Genomic DNA, 15,072 nt, shown 5'->3' with positions numbered 1-15,072 from the left:
GCAGTAAGAAATGAAGCCAGAAGTCTTTATTGAATTTTCTCTCCAATGTTAAATCTGTGAAGTGTGCTGATGAACATGAGCCATATAAGGAAGACCAGATCAAATGAGAAAAATGACATGAGCACATAAAAGATGTCTTAGATGTTTATTTAAAATGTTTCTTGAAGACTTACAAAAAATGGATGGCTTTAATGTTGACTTCAAACTGTGTGAGATACAAGCCTTTTTTATTTAATGTTACGGTTGTATCAAAGAGTATCACAAAGATAAAATTGAAGAGGCGTTGAGGTCTGAGCAAAGCTCTAAAAAATAGTTTCAAAATACATGCTGAAACCATGTTCAAACTGCAGGTAAAAGTGCCAAAAATCGGATGTTTGAGGTAGAATGAAAAGCAAGAGTTGTGGATTTAAATTCAGTCTTTGACCAGACCACTCCAAAACCTACATTTTGTATTTTTAAAGCCATTTAGAGGTGGACTTGCATGTATGTTTCTCTTGAACTTCAGCTAACAAACTGATAACCAGACATTCTCCCTCACAATTTAAGGTAGAGAGCAGAACTCATGGTTCCATCAATTACAGCAAGTGATCCAGGTCCTGAAGCAGCAAAGCAGCCCCCCACCATCACACTACCACCACCATGTTTAACTGGGATGCACACCTTCCAAAAAAGTTCAAATTTGTCTCGTCAGTCAACAGAATATTTTCCCTAAAAGTCTTGGAGATCATCAAAATTTTTTTGGCAAGTGTGAGACAAGCCTTTAAAGTCTCTCCCAGGGATGCCATTTTTGCCCAGTCTGAATCATGAACGCTGACCTTAACTGAGTCAGCTGAGGCCTGTAGGTCTTTAGATGTTCTGCATTCTTTTGTGACCTCCTGGATGAATTGTTGATGCGGTCTTGGAGTCATTTTGGTAGGCCGGCCATTTCTGGGAAGATTTACCACTATTCCAAGTTTTCTCTATTTGTGGATAATAGCTCTCACCATGGTCCGCTGGAGTCGTACAACCTTAGAAATGTCTTCCATCTTCCTTATCTGTTCTTGAATTTCTTTAGATCACATCATGATATGTTGCATTTTGAGAACTTTTATCTCACCTCACTTTGTCACACGTATTCTGCTTGAGGGACCAACAGGTAGCAGTAATCAGGCCAGGGGGGCAATTCTCTTTTTTTTTTTTTTCTCTTTTTGTTAATTCAGGAAAAGGGAGGGCAGCTTAGAGCATCAAAGCAAGAGGTAGAGGAGTATTTAAAAAGAGTACATTCAGCTCCAGGACAGGACAGGGAGTTGGGCCTCCCAACCGACATTCCACCACTAGGGGAGATAGAGTTTAGTATGGATTTAAAACCACCAAGGTGGAGGGAAGTGCAGGATGTAGTTAGGGGTGCAAAGGCTTCTTCGGCCCCAGGGCCAAACGGAGTCCCCTAAAGGGTTTATAAAACATGCCTGATGTCCTTAGGTTTCTGTGGCGGTTATTAAGGTTAGTCTGGAAGAAACAGTCTATCCCAAAAGCCTGGTGTAGAGCAGTGGGGATCCTGATTCCTAAGAAGAAGGAATCCTCTGATCTGAGCCAGTTTCATACCATCTCACTCCTGAATGTGGAGGGGAGGATTTTTTTCAGTATCATGGCACAGAGGTTATTTAGTTATTTACAAGTAAATAGACTAAAAGACACAACAGTGCAGAAAGCAGGGATCCCAGGCTTTGCAGGGTGCATAGAGCACACAAGTATGGTCTGGCATCAGATCAAGGCAGCTAAGACAGAGAAAAGGGAGTTACAAACAGTATTTTTTGATCTAACAAATGCGTTTGGGTCAGTACCTCATAGTCTTATCGGAAGGGCATTTGATTTATTTAGAGTGCCAGATATAGTGGTAAACTTAGTTAAGATGTATTTCAGAGATGTTAGGATATGTATTAGTACTGCGAACTTTACGACAGGCTGGCAAAGACTAGAGGTAGGTATTATAGCAGGTTGCATGATTTCTCCTTTAGCCTTCACAATGCCGATGGAAGTCATTGTTAGAGCTTCCAAGTGGGTAATAGGAGGGGAGAGGTGGCAGGATGGGATGCAATTCCCACCAATCAGGGCTTACATGGATGACATGACACTGGTGACCACAACAGTGCCATGCACAAGAAGGATACTGGAGAGGTCAAATAAGAATCTCAAGTGGGCTAGCATGAAGATCAACCCTAGTAAGTCCTGGAGCATCTCAGTATCCAGATGGAAGATTGTTGACAGGAAGTTTTTTGTAGATGAGGAAGAGATACCATCGATTAGGGAGAAGCCAGTGAAGAGCTTAGGAAGATGGTATAATGAAGACCTTAATGACAGTGAACAGGTGGTGCAGTTTAGAAAAGATGAAGTTAAAGTTATGGTGTTTGCAGTTTGGGCTATTTCCTCAACTGATGTGGCCCATATCAGTTCACGAGATTCCAATGTTGAAGGTAGAGAAGCTGGAAAGAGTAATTAATTCATTTGTAAGGACGTGGTTGGGCATTCTACGGTGCCTTAGCAGTGTGGCACTGTATGGCAAAGGGCTACTCCAGCTCCCGACCACTAGCTTGACAGAAGAGTTCAAGTGCTCAAAGGTTAGAACAGAGTTGCTACAGGGAGCAAAAATAGAATAATGAGCAGTGTAGTTCCAAATCCAACTAGAGGAAGGAAATGGAATTCAAGACAGGCAGTAGAGGAGGCAGAGGGATGCTGAGATTGTAGGCAATGTCCAGATATGTCGGGGAGGTCTAGGGCTTGGCTCAGGTAGACCGGTGTGGAACAAAGCAGGTCCTAAAGATAGAAGGAGACTGGTAGCGGAACAGGCACGTAGACAGGAGGAAGTAGTAAGGTGTACTAACGCTGTGGCTCAGGCTAAACAGGGACAGTGGATGAACTGGGAGAGTGTAGAGAAGAGGAAGCTGGGTTGGAAAGACCTATGGAGTATGGAAGATAGGCGGATCGAATTCCTACTAGGGTCTATCTATGATGTACTACCATCACCTCAGAACCTAAAGTGATGGGTTGACGGGGACCCATCATGTCGTTTGTGCTCTGAGGCAGCAACCTTGAGGCACATTTTGACAGGATGTAAGATCAGTCTGTCACAAGGCAGATATACATGGAGGCATGACAGGGTTTTGAAAAGTCTAGCAGCAGGAATAGAAGACAGAAGGTAACAGTTGAACGAAGGACATAATCAGGGAACGAGGACGGTTCAGTTTGTCCGAGAAGGAGAGAAGGTTTAGGAGGAAACTTGTGCCACAGGAGATAAATTGCACCAATTTTTAGGCCTGACATAGTGCTGTGGTCTGCCAGTCAGCACAGTTTATTCTATAGAGTTGACGGTTCTGTGGGAGGATTCTGTGGAGGAAGCCTATGAAAGGAAGAAGCTGAGGTGCAGATTTAGGAGCAGAAGCTGAACAGCAAGGATGGAAAGTTAGGACTCGTCCAGTAGAAGTGGGATGTAAAGGGTTTGTAGCGAGAGCAGCTGTTTCATTACTTAGAGAGATGGGAGTTCAGGGGCAGAATTTGCGAAAGACAGTTAAGGAGATGTCAGATGACGCAGCTCAGGCCAGTCAGTGGATTTGGATGAGGAGGAATAATGCCAGCTGGGGTTGAGAAACCCCTTAACTTCTCTATCAGTTTCACTTAACCCGCTCTCTTCTCTCTCTTCCCTCATGAAAATGAGGGAGTGGTGGGGGGGTAGAGCACAACGCCATGCCAGGCCAGGGTGTGTGTTAGCTCACGACAGGGTACCACACCCTTAGCTCTGCCTCCCCCACCCTATTGCTAAGCTTGATCTCTCTCTCTCTCTCTCTCTCTCTCTCTAATCTGATTATTGGAAAACTTAAGGAGGCATACAACCACCAGGTGGCAGTTCTAGTAAAGAAAACTTTTGTGCAACTAAACCAGTTGTAACCTTGCAAAGCAGATAGATACGCACATTTCTTGCTGGCGAATCCATCTTGCAAAGCTCCCATCTGAACCGTTTGGACCCGGTTAGAAAGTGACAGGACCAATCAGCATCGAGGGGCAGTGCCCACTGGTGTGGCAGAGTCGTATGTAAGCAGCGAGAAGAGGCAGGTGCAGTTATGGCGGAAGACATTAGCGTGGATGCTGCTAAACTGTAAGTTTTATTAGAATATGACGACATTTCTTTGTTAAAAGAAGAACAAAGAACAGCATTGAGTTGTTTTCTTTTCAACAACAACAAAAGTCATATACTGACATGTCAACAGTCGCCATGGTTCGCATTATGCAGTTTCCTTTGGAGTTCAGTCCTCGGTAGGGGTGCACCTTGTTAACGGCTACATCACGTGTTTTGTTGCTCTGATTGGCCCGTAAAGATGTGGCAGACGGAACATTCATCTCATCACACTCTGAGTTTTTTTTTTTTTCCAAAGGCTCTGCCCTTTCCCAAACGTCGTCCATGGAAGGTTTACCACATCCATCTCGTGTGCCAGGTTAAACCAACTGATGACTTCAGTCAAAATAATTATTTTAAAAATGAGCTTGTCAAGAAATTGAGTTTTGACACTCAAGAATCACCGTAAGTCAATGAAGACTTATCTATGGTATAAATATGTTCAGGTACATTTCAACTTTAGAACTCTCAGAGTTTTCTGAAAGCCTTTTGACATCAATTAAACAGATTATTAACCACTATTATGGATATGGTTTGTTGCATTTGTATCACCACAGTGACTTCTGCTGTTACCATCATAGAAAAAAGCTAGAGTCTCTATAAAATCACTAGCTTTCATAGATTTTATTCCACACACTCACTCACAGAATCTAAAGTACTTTTAATAAAAACTGACCTTCAACAGAAGAATGAGACCATCACCAGGAAAGCTTAGAGTTTACACTGATGGCCAGAGACACAGAAGCTGGTTCACCTTCAAACTCCATGAAATCAAAAAAGGAAGAAATGCTGCATTTCTTGAATTTTTCCTCTTTTCTCCAAACACAGACCCCCAAAAAAAAAAAAAAAAAAAAAACCTAACAATCTGAAATCATGCAATGTCCCTTGGTTTGAAATAAAATAGTTTCTGTGAGGGTTTATTTTCGTTTGTTTCTGTCTCTCCTTCTCCCCTTAGTGTTGAGATGCTGAGATGATCAACAGCAGCAGCTGAATCTAATGATCCCTTCTTGACCACAGCCATGCTCCTTCACTGAATCGCACTCAGACACTTTGATAACAACGCCTCGTATGTTTGGTATGATGGCCCAATGAGTCTACTGCAAAAATGTTTCACTAACCGCAAAAAAAAACATCCTCTCACTAAAAGCTGAAAATATTTCACCTTACCTTAGAACATTTAATGAATCACAAAATTAATTACACAAGACCCAAACCATTATATGACATGCAACAACAAAAATAAATAAATTCAACATGACAATATGATTCATGACTGCAATTTGGCGTGATTAATAACCCAGCCTTATATTCTTATTGCTTGACAAGGGCTTTGAAGTGTACTCTGGACTGAGGTTTTTGGGTCATTTACTGTGCCTACAAAAAGTATTAAGTCAGTATTTAGTAGATGCATCTTTGGCTGCACTCACCGTACTGAGTCTTTCTCTTTATGCTTTGGGTCATTGTCTCGCTGGAAAATAAATCCTCTCGCAAGTCATAGTGCTCTTGCAGACTGAATAAGATTGTCCTCAAGGATTTTCTTATATTTTGCTGCATTTATTTTAACCTCTACCTTTACAAGCTTTACAGGACTGGCTGTCAAGAAGCACCCCCACAGCATGATGCTGCCCCTGGGTAACAGTCGTATGCAGAGTCTCTCCCATCTCATCTGCTGAAGCTTGTAACTCCTTTAGAGTAGTCATAGGTGTCTTGGTGGCTTCTCTCTCTAGTCTCCTTCTCGCACATTCACTCAGTTTGTTAGAATGTCCTGATCTTGGCAGGTTTACACATGTGCCATATTCCTTTAATTTCTTGATGTCAGATTTAACTGAGCTCCAGGTGATGTCAAGTGCCTTGGATTTTTTTTCTTTTTAATCCATTCCCTGACTTATACTTTTTAATAACCTTTTCTCTTAGCTGCTTGGAGTGTTCTTTTGTCTTAATGGTGTAATGGAAACCAGACATACTGATTAACCAGTGAGTAGACCTTCCAGACACAGTTATCTTTATACTAGAATCACTTGAGACACATTCACTTATTTCTTATTTCACCTTAAATATTTCTATTAAATTAGCATTTCTTTGCAGAAATCTGTTTTTACTTTGACTTTTTTTTTTCAAGAAAAACAAACACATTTTATTGACCATGATTTATTTATAGATTTAATAAAAGGGTCAACCATCCAAGGAGGTAATTACTTGGTGCAAGGTACTGTATAAACTAATATCACCATTGGTATTGACTAAAATGTTTTGGTAAACATTGGCATATTGGATTATAGCAAAACACCAATGCAATCGTCCCTAGTTTTGTTAAGTATTTTATATATAGAATAACTTATTGTTCTAACTTTTTCAAAATAAATGTTTTTTGCTTGCACTTCTTGAAATGTTTCTGGATTCATGAAATGCAATGTCAGTGCAACCATGCCAAAAGGCTTGAGTGGCTCTTGAAATGTTTCTGTTTCTCATTAAATGTGTGTCAGTTTTAATTTATTTATTTATTTATTTATTTTGCAGTTAACCTTCAGGGCTAGCTACGTGGCTGCAGTTCAACTCCCTCCTTGGCCGTCAGCATTGTGTGGATCATCAGAAAATCTTCAAACTGTGTCTCCTTCACCCTGCACTGGCCTCATCTCTGCCTCCCTCCTGCAGGGTACCGCCAGAGCTGGAATGCACACAATGCTTTAAAGATGGCTGCTGGAGCCATCGGCGTAATTGTGTTGGCATTGGCATGGACACCCCATCATTGGTGCATAAATTATGACTGTCAGGAGACAGAAGGATGAATAGGGCTGTTTTTAGGAGGCTGGAGGAGTAAAAAAGAAGGGAGGATGGAGGAAGAAACAAGCGTCTCCAATGGCGGTAAATTGGATTGAGATCTATTGCCAATGCGGCACTTCTTTCAACGTGAGTGTGGGAGGGAGGCATTAAAAATTCAGTCATTTTCAAACATGACCATCACTTTGGAGAGATAATGAGTGTCCTGAACGCTGGCTGACAAACCCACACCCCCGACCCGCTCTCTTCTTCTCTGTGCCTACATGAAAGATAACACTTCATTTAACTACAGAGACAGAGACATGACTGATGATGAGGATTCTCCAGCAATGTCTTTCCTCTATAATACTCTTGCTAATTATCTCAGTGCATCACTGGGCTGAACAAACGCTGCAATGCTTCCTCCTCATCCTTTCACAAAGGCTCCTTTTGATCTGCATGCTCAGATTAGTGCCAGTTTCACCTTTGTGTGTCATTAAAAGCACCGCCGAGCTTTCAAGGTGATGCCGCTCTACTTCTGACCAGCCGCTAAACATGCACAATAGGTGTTTAACTTGTCGATGTGTTCCTCTAATAACCCACTTGACCGCTGTGCACAATGCTGGTAATTAACATTCAAACACTGCAACACCTGAAAGAGCCATGAAAGATAAAGATCCACACTGGTCTCTTTATTCTTAGCTGGAGCCTCTGAATAATTATGCTCGTATGTGTCAGGCACACGGCACATCAGAGTGTCGGAGGGATGTGAAGCTTCTGTCACAGCAGGGCGGGGAGAGGATGGCTATTAACGAGACCGTCCATGAGACAAGTGGAGCGAAACCGCTTTTGATTTCCTCCTGAATTACTTTCCTTGCAGTCACCGGGTTCTCCGGGACCTCATGGGGACAGAGGGAGCATCCAGGGGTGTTAACAGGATGGCGTAGCATTTGATTCGCTGCTTTGTTCCTCCTCTCTCCATATGCCTTCTAATCTCTAATTTGCGTCTCTTAATCTGGGGCTGCTCACTCCTGGAATTAGCCGTGTTTCCTGATGGAAGTGTTGGTTTGATCTTTGGTTCAGAGATGCTCACATCCAAAGCCAACTTTACATCTTATTTGAATCCATTTAAAGATTATTTAACCAGGTGTCACTTCCAAGGGGAGTCTATCCCAGAGGTTGCATTGACTTTATATGCCACCCTAAATCCAAACTATTGTTGCCTTGATAGAGGAGGGGCTTGTGTAAGACTGGCTGTTGGGTTGTACTGTAACTTATGTTTGAAACTTGGTCATGACTGCAACACAGGCCGATTTAGCATTAGGAAAAGGTAGGCATTTGCCTGGGCCCTCATACTCTGAGGGGCCCCAATATTTAGTCATTACAATTGTGCAGCAAATTTGAGGTAGTAAGACCCCTAGCCCCAACAGCAATGTCAAAGCCCCCCAAAAGCCCCAAAACTGTCTCCATATCAAGCAAATTATAGTTTGGTAGAGAGACAGACATATTGAAACTATGAACTGGTGGACTACTGTGTGGTAAAATGGCATACATTAAATAAAGACATATGATTTGTGTTAGAAGGAGTTGCACCAGTAGTGAGCATTAGGGGTCAACCGATATTGGATTCTCAGGGCTGATACCTATTACTAGTAGTTCATGAGACCTACAGTATAACTGATATTTGGAAGTGAAATGCATTTGTTATGATGTAAAAAATGTACTTGATGTAGCAAAAGTTAAATTGCATGGTTGAAGAAATGAAATGAAAGGTTATTCTGATAACAATAGAAGTATTACAGCGGTACAGCTACTCTTGTAGAAGTAAGCTCCAAACAAGCTAATACATAGAAACAAATAATCAAGCTTACTGTTGATTAGGAATCTTCACTACATTAGTTGATAGTGACGCTAAAAGTTCAGATAGCAAAGCACAACAGCATGGTGAACCTAAATTACTCACAACAAATCAATATCATTGCAGAAATGTTTGATATTGATTTCAGTGATTCTGACCAACATATGGTATGAATAAAATAAACCTTGACCAAGTAAACAGACTGCTTTTAAAGTGTTGCAGTAGAGTATGTCACAAATCAACTCACAGTGAGGACAGCCAGGCTGGCCACCCGACATGGGGTTCAACACAAGTCTGCAGGGGCCCCAACAAAGGGCAGTGACGTTACATGAAGAAAATTCCCCAGAGGAAACTCAAAACATGATCAAAGCAGTAAATAAGTGCAAACATGACAAATGATTTATGCTGCTACACATATGAATGAAAATTGTCAAAAAGAAGAAAAGTAGCAGGAATAAGTCTTTGAAAAAAAAGACACTTTGTTTTAGCTCACATACCCCTATTTACTCCAAGAATTAACCTTTAAATTCTGTCCAGTTTCTCTGGATTTCAGATTTGTTTGGACTCGGTGTCAGAGGGCCAAATGTTCAGTGAATAAGCCAGAATCCTCTGAGTTTCCCTTGCACTATGAAATGCTTTGTGTGGAAATAGGAAGACAAATAGCAGCCTGACCACTGAGAATAGTTCACTTTGTACCATGAAGGTCAAACATTAGCCTCAGTTCTGCTGCTATGGTCAGGGTCGGACCATCCACCAGCTTTCAACACACAGGGGCTCTAGATGTCTATCATATTTGGTAATGCAGAGAAAAGTCAAACTTTTGGCTCTAAAAATTCATCTTTTATTAAATCATATATTCAGGAATACACACACTTAGGGCCAGCTCCACGAAAAATGGACCGCACTCAACAGTATCACTACAATTTGTTCAGAATTTGTGCCCATTATCTGCACTGTTTTAGCACTATATCCAAAACAGAATTTGCACTGAAGCTATCATCGAGACACATGTAATTGTCAACCAGAGGTTGATAAAAGAAAGGACATACACTAGCAATTGAGTAATCAGAGAGAGAGAGAGTGTGAAAGAGTGCCTATTTGTTACACATACAAAGACTATGGCAAATTTTCACCCCTTGGATGTTTTATCCTTTTACTGGTTTTAGAAATGAATCATGCTCATATAATTTAGCTTCTTGACAGAAAAAAAAACCTTCAGTGGCAAAGAGAAAACAGATTTCTTCAAAGTACTTTCAGTTAAGTAAAAATATGCATTGTAAAATAAGTGACTGCATAAATATTCACACCCTTCAAGTCAATATTTAGTAGATGCACCTTTGGCTGCAATCACAGCACTGAGTCTATGTGGATAGGTCTGAATCAGGTGGCACATCTGGACGCTGCAATTTTACTCCATCCTTTTTTTCCAAAACTACTCAAATTCTATCAGGTTGCACTGAAAAATCTCTATTGGATTGAGGTCTGGGCTTTGACTCAGCCACTCGTAACATTCTGTGTAGCTTTCACTGACTGCTTTAGGTCGTTGTCTTACTGGAAAAGAAATCTTTTACCCAGCTGTAGTTCTCTTGCAGACTGAATAAGACTGTCTTCCAGGACTTCCCTATATTTTGAAGCATTCATTTTACCTTCTACCTTTACAAGCCTTCCAAGGCTAACTGCTGAGTAGCATCCCCATGGCATGATGCTGCCACTACCATGCTTCATAGTGGGTATGGTGTGTTTGTGTTGATGATCAGTGTTTGGTGTCAGCAAAACAAAGTGACAGACCAAAGAACTTCCTCCCGCTTGACCATGGTGTCTCCCTCATGTCTTTTGGTGAACTGTAGTCGTGACTTACAGTTTTCTTTAACAGTGGCTTTCTCTTTGCCACTCCCTCATAAAGCATGGACTGTTGAAGATTCCGGGTAACAGTTGTATGCAGAGTATCTCCAGCGCTGGACTGGGAAGAAAATTTGGCCCTGGCATCTGTTGGTGCAACCCGGCACTTTACCCTGGTTGGACAAGATTTAACTACACTGTTTTTTCATGCCCTTTAATAGGTTTTTGCAGATCAATAACCCAAGCTACTAAAATACTGACATGGACAAATAAAATGATTTATATTGTCTCTTTCAAAAAATTATGTTGTTGTCAAAGGTGAGCAGAGTGGAATAAAAAGAATACAAATAAAGTGAGATCAAACCAACCCCAAAGTGCACCAGCTTACCAGGTAAATGCTCTGTATGCCAGATCGCCAGTCTTAAGTCTCTCCCATCTCAGCTGCTGAAGCTGAACTCCTTCAGAGTAGTCAAAGATGTCTCGGTGGCCTGAAGTCTCCTTGCACGGTCACTCAGTTTGTCAGGATGGCCTGATTTGGGCAATTTCACACATGTGCCATAGTCTTTTTATTTCTTGATGAAGGATTTAAATGATTTTTCGGGGGTTGTTCAGTGCCTTGGAATTTCTTCTTTTTTTTTTTTTTGTATCCAACCTCTGACTTATACTTTTTAATAACCTTTTCTCTGAGTTGGCTGGAGTGTTCTTTTGTCTTCATGGTGTAATGGTAGCCAGGGATACTGATTAACCAGTGAGTGGACCTTCCAGACACAGGTGTCTTTATACTAAAATCACTTGAGACACATCCACTGTTTTCACAGTTTTTGGTTTACCGGGAAGTAAAGTTTTAAATCAGACACTACAGAACCATTTTTTTTGCTAATCTTCGACATATCCAGGACTATAAACATACAATAAAAACCAGCCATGACTCTTGTAGTCAAACTTGTATTGAAAGGGTCAAAATATTCAAATATTTGATAGTTTTGGTCAGACCTGAAGTTGATGAAAATAATTAATGGAAAAATCTGAGGGAAATGAATTGATGTTTTTCACAGTGGACACAGTGTTAGTGTATTTTAATGATACTGGAGTGTTAAGCTTCATGCAAGGATAACTCACAACATTCAAGACTCAAGAGTAGCTCTAGATTGAACAGCTGACAGTCTTCAACAGCACTAAACTCTGCTATTCTGATAGCACTTCTCTATGCACACTTCCTGCCCCCATCTGAAGTTATTCTATGCGATGTGACGTCAGCTGCACCTGCGTTCATGGCAGCATGAATAATGCTGTAGTACTGGATGTTCTGGTGTATGAGATGCTGCTAACTTTTCAGGGGGGAAACAATTAAATATTACAAGTGGGACTTTAAAACCAGATTAGCATAGATAGCAGATAGCCGGATAGCAGTATGAAGCAGTTGCTTTATAAATAGAGCTACAATCTGACATTGAGACTGCAGAAATTAAAGTAAAATCCAGCACAGTCACAGTAACAACCTTCCTAAGTGTCATGTGAATCGTTGCAGTGTTTCAGGGTGCCTTTGCTGTCTATTAACTTTGTAATCAAAGGTGCGACAAGGATGAAAGAGTATCAGTTTACACCCAGGACTTTCAGCCTTCTCTTGATCTTCATATTAATCTTGAAAGATAAATACATCCAGAGAACTCGACAAGAGTACAAAGTGTGCCAACAAGCTGCCGTCCCCCCATCTGAGGATGCTTTTTTCTCTACTTCTTATCATACTGAGCCAAACGTTCAAAGGAGGAGCTCTTCTATCCCATCCCGCTGCTCTAAATTTCAAAGTTCTTTCCTTACTTGAACCAGGATTTTCAGGTTGTTCTAACAGTGCTAATGTATCCTTAGCATCAGTGTGACCTAGCTGCAGCGTGTTGTTGTCTGACGCAGTGAGAGCGCTGGTGTTTTCCGCTCTGATTAACCTGTGTACCGGCAGCAGGCCTCTTGTTGCCTCTCTCCCCGTCTCCAGCATCGTGTTCCTCTAATGAGGTTCCAATGTAGTGGATCCCACTAGAGATTTTCAGCACTATTAAGGATGAAATTTCATCTTTGCAAAGTCTTTCATTTTATCATTTTACCTCCACCTGCATACAGCCGGTACAACATGTTTTGTTATTCAGAGGTGGATTCAGGCTGACGGCACCACACGTGTTCTTTACTGATAGATGAAGTGCAGCCGCGTGGAGCTTGTCTCCTTTTCTTCCCCATCCTGAAACAGTGAGGACAAAGAGTGATACACACTTTATAACAGCCTGAGTTCCAGTATAAACCAAGGGTACGAGGAGAAGGAAGAGTGCACGAAGAAAGATCTCAGAAAAAAAAAGGAAGCAGTCCTTTGTAGTGACACGTGGAACAAGATGTTTCACCAAAGAAAAATGCAAATTACTATCAACGGGAACAAAATGTAACAGTATCAAACGCTCTTGACAATGAGAAGTCACACCAGACATGTCCTAATGAGGAGGAACAAAAAAAAATGAACCTCAGACATTTTAATCTTTTAAAACCCTGGCAGGCGCTACATTGTTAGACAAACCGCATGTCAGTGTGTTGATTTTTTTCCTCAGCAGTGCTTTTCTTTCTTCCACTGACTTTATTTATTCCTCTCAAGCCCCTGCGATGCATTTTAACAAGGATGTCGCTCTTCAAAGACTCGCCTATCACATGGGATCAGCTGTCCTCTCAGAGCCAGCGAGGCCTACAGCGGCCGTAAAACCTAACGGCTGTCAGACGGACATCAAACGCGCACATGTACGGGCAGATATGTGCGCACGGTGAACACTGATAGCTGCATGTGTGGAGACAGTGTCCCAAGACGCAAAGGAGGCTTCAGTCTGGTGTTTTGTTGGACAGTGGTGTGTTGGTGATACACCTCTGGGCAAAGGGACTAACAGTAGACTTACTAAAAATAGCTACAGATATGTATCAGTGAGCTGCATGTCTGTCTGTCATGTGGTCTGCTGTTTTGACTGCCAACAAATGATTTTTGCTTCTTGATGTCAGTCTGTCAGCCACTAGTTCCCAGACATCACATTGTGAAATAAACACAAGATTATTGTTCCTTGTAAAAGCATTGGTGTTCAATAAAAAGACCCCTTAGCATAATTATGTCCCTACGCTCCACCAAAAACTTAAATAAAAAAACAGGTCACCACCTTCATCAGACCCAGCTTTCATACATGTGAGCTCCAGGTTGTGACAACACTGCTGCTGCCATGGAGTCCTGGGGCGTTTTTGGGGGGCTAACCCTATCATGGAGTCCTACACAGGTGTAATTTTGCAAACCCACATCTGCCCAGACCTGTCATTAAACACAATGTATTAGCTACATACAGTCACTCACTTATGATTAGTGTTTTTTAGCAGCTGCACAATCAGTGTATTTATAACAAGGGCAGTGCTGCACATTTTCCAATATTCACATGCTTGTAAACACACACTAATCATGCATACATCAATAAACAGATGTTTCCCTCGGACTCCTACAACTTATTTGCCAGAACAAGTCTACATATGAGCAAATAAAGAGGTAACGGAGGGAAAATGTGCCCCAAATAACCTCAAAGCTTCAAAGAAATAATTCTGATCATACTTGACAATATTTGCTTGTAATAGCCTCCGTATATGTTACAAAGCTGCTCTGTATGATATTAATGCTTTATATAACTGATGAGCTGTGTGTTTAAATAAATGTAACTAATGATGTCACGTTTTTTGTTGCTCTGATTGGCCCATAAAGTTGTGACAGACAGAACGTTCATTGAATCACCCTCTGATTTTTTTTTTTTAAAGGCTCTGCGCTTTCCCAAATGCCGTCTATCAGAGGCGTGTCAGCTTAACTGTTACCCAAAACCCAGCGCAACAACAAAAAACCAAGCAAGCATATAAAAACATGCAACACAAAAGCATTTTCAGTGATCCCCACAATGTATTCAACAGGTCAATGAAAAAACCGACAGTTCAACCCAACACCAAACTTAAACAATCCCAAAAACCCCAGAGTCACTATCTCTGATACCCTATTTACAAGTCAATACTGTCACTCTCTGCAACAGTTTTTCTCTCAGAGTGAGACCTCTTGTCTCACTTCCTATCAAAGCCTGGCTAACCAGTGTTTCTCTGGGGAAACACCGTCGTGAGAAGACGTGGTAGACTTCCTGGCGAACAGGACAGGAGAAGGAAACCACGTCGAAGGAATCCAGAATAATCCAGAGTATGGACAGGAGAAAACGTGCAGGTTTTAATGGGCTTAACACACGAGCTGTCAAGGGCTGGCTGAGGAGACAGAAATGGCTGCACTGAGGGACTTCCGGGATGCACGCTTCCTGGTTAGGTTGTGCCATATTTCTTCTGGTTTCTGGGAGTGTTCATCACCCAGGGAGCCTGCAGGTATGGGTGCCAGTCGCCACAACTCTTCAGTAAAAGATGCATTAAAACTGGTGCTTTACTGAAATAC

The sequence above is a fragment of the Cheilinus undulatus genome, linkage group 10, assembly GCF_018320785.1.
Source record: "Cheilinus undulatus linkage group 10, ASM1832078v1, whole genome shotgun sequence".
NCBI classification, from domain to species: Eukaryota; Metazoa; Chordata; class Actinopteri; order Labriformes; family Labridae; genus Cheilinus; species Cheilinus undulatus.
Note: the sequence above shows the minus strand (reverse complement) of the source record.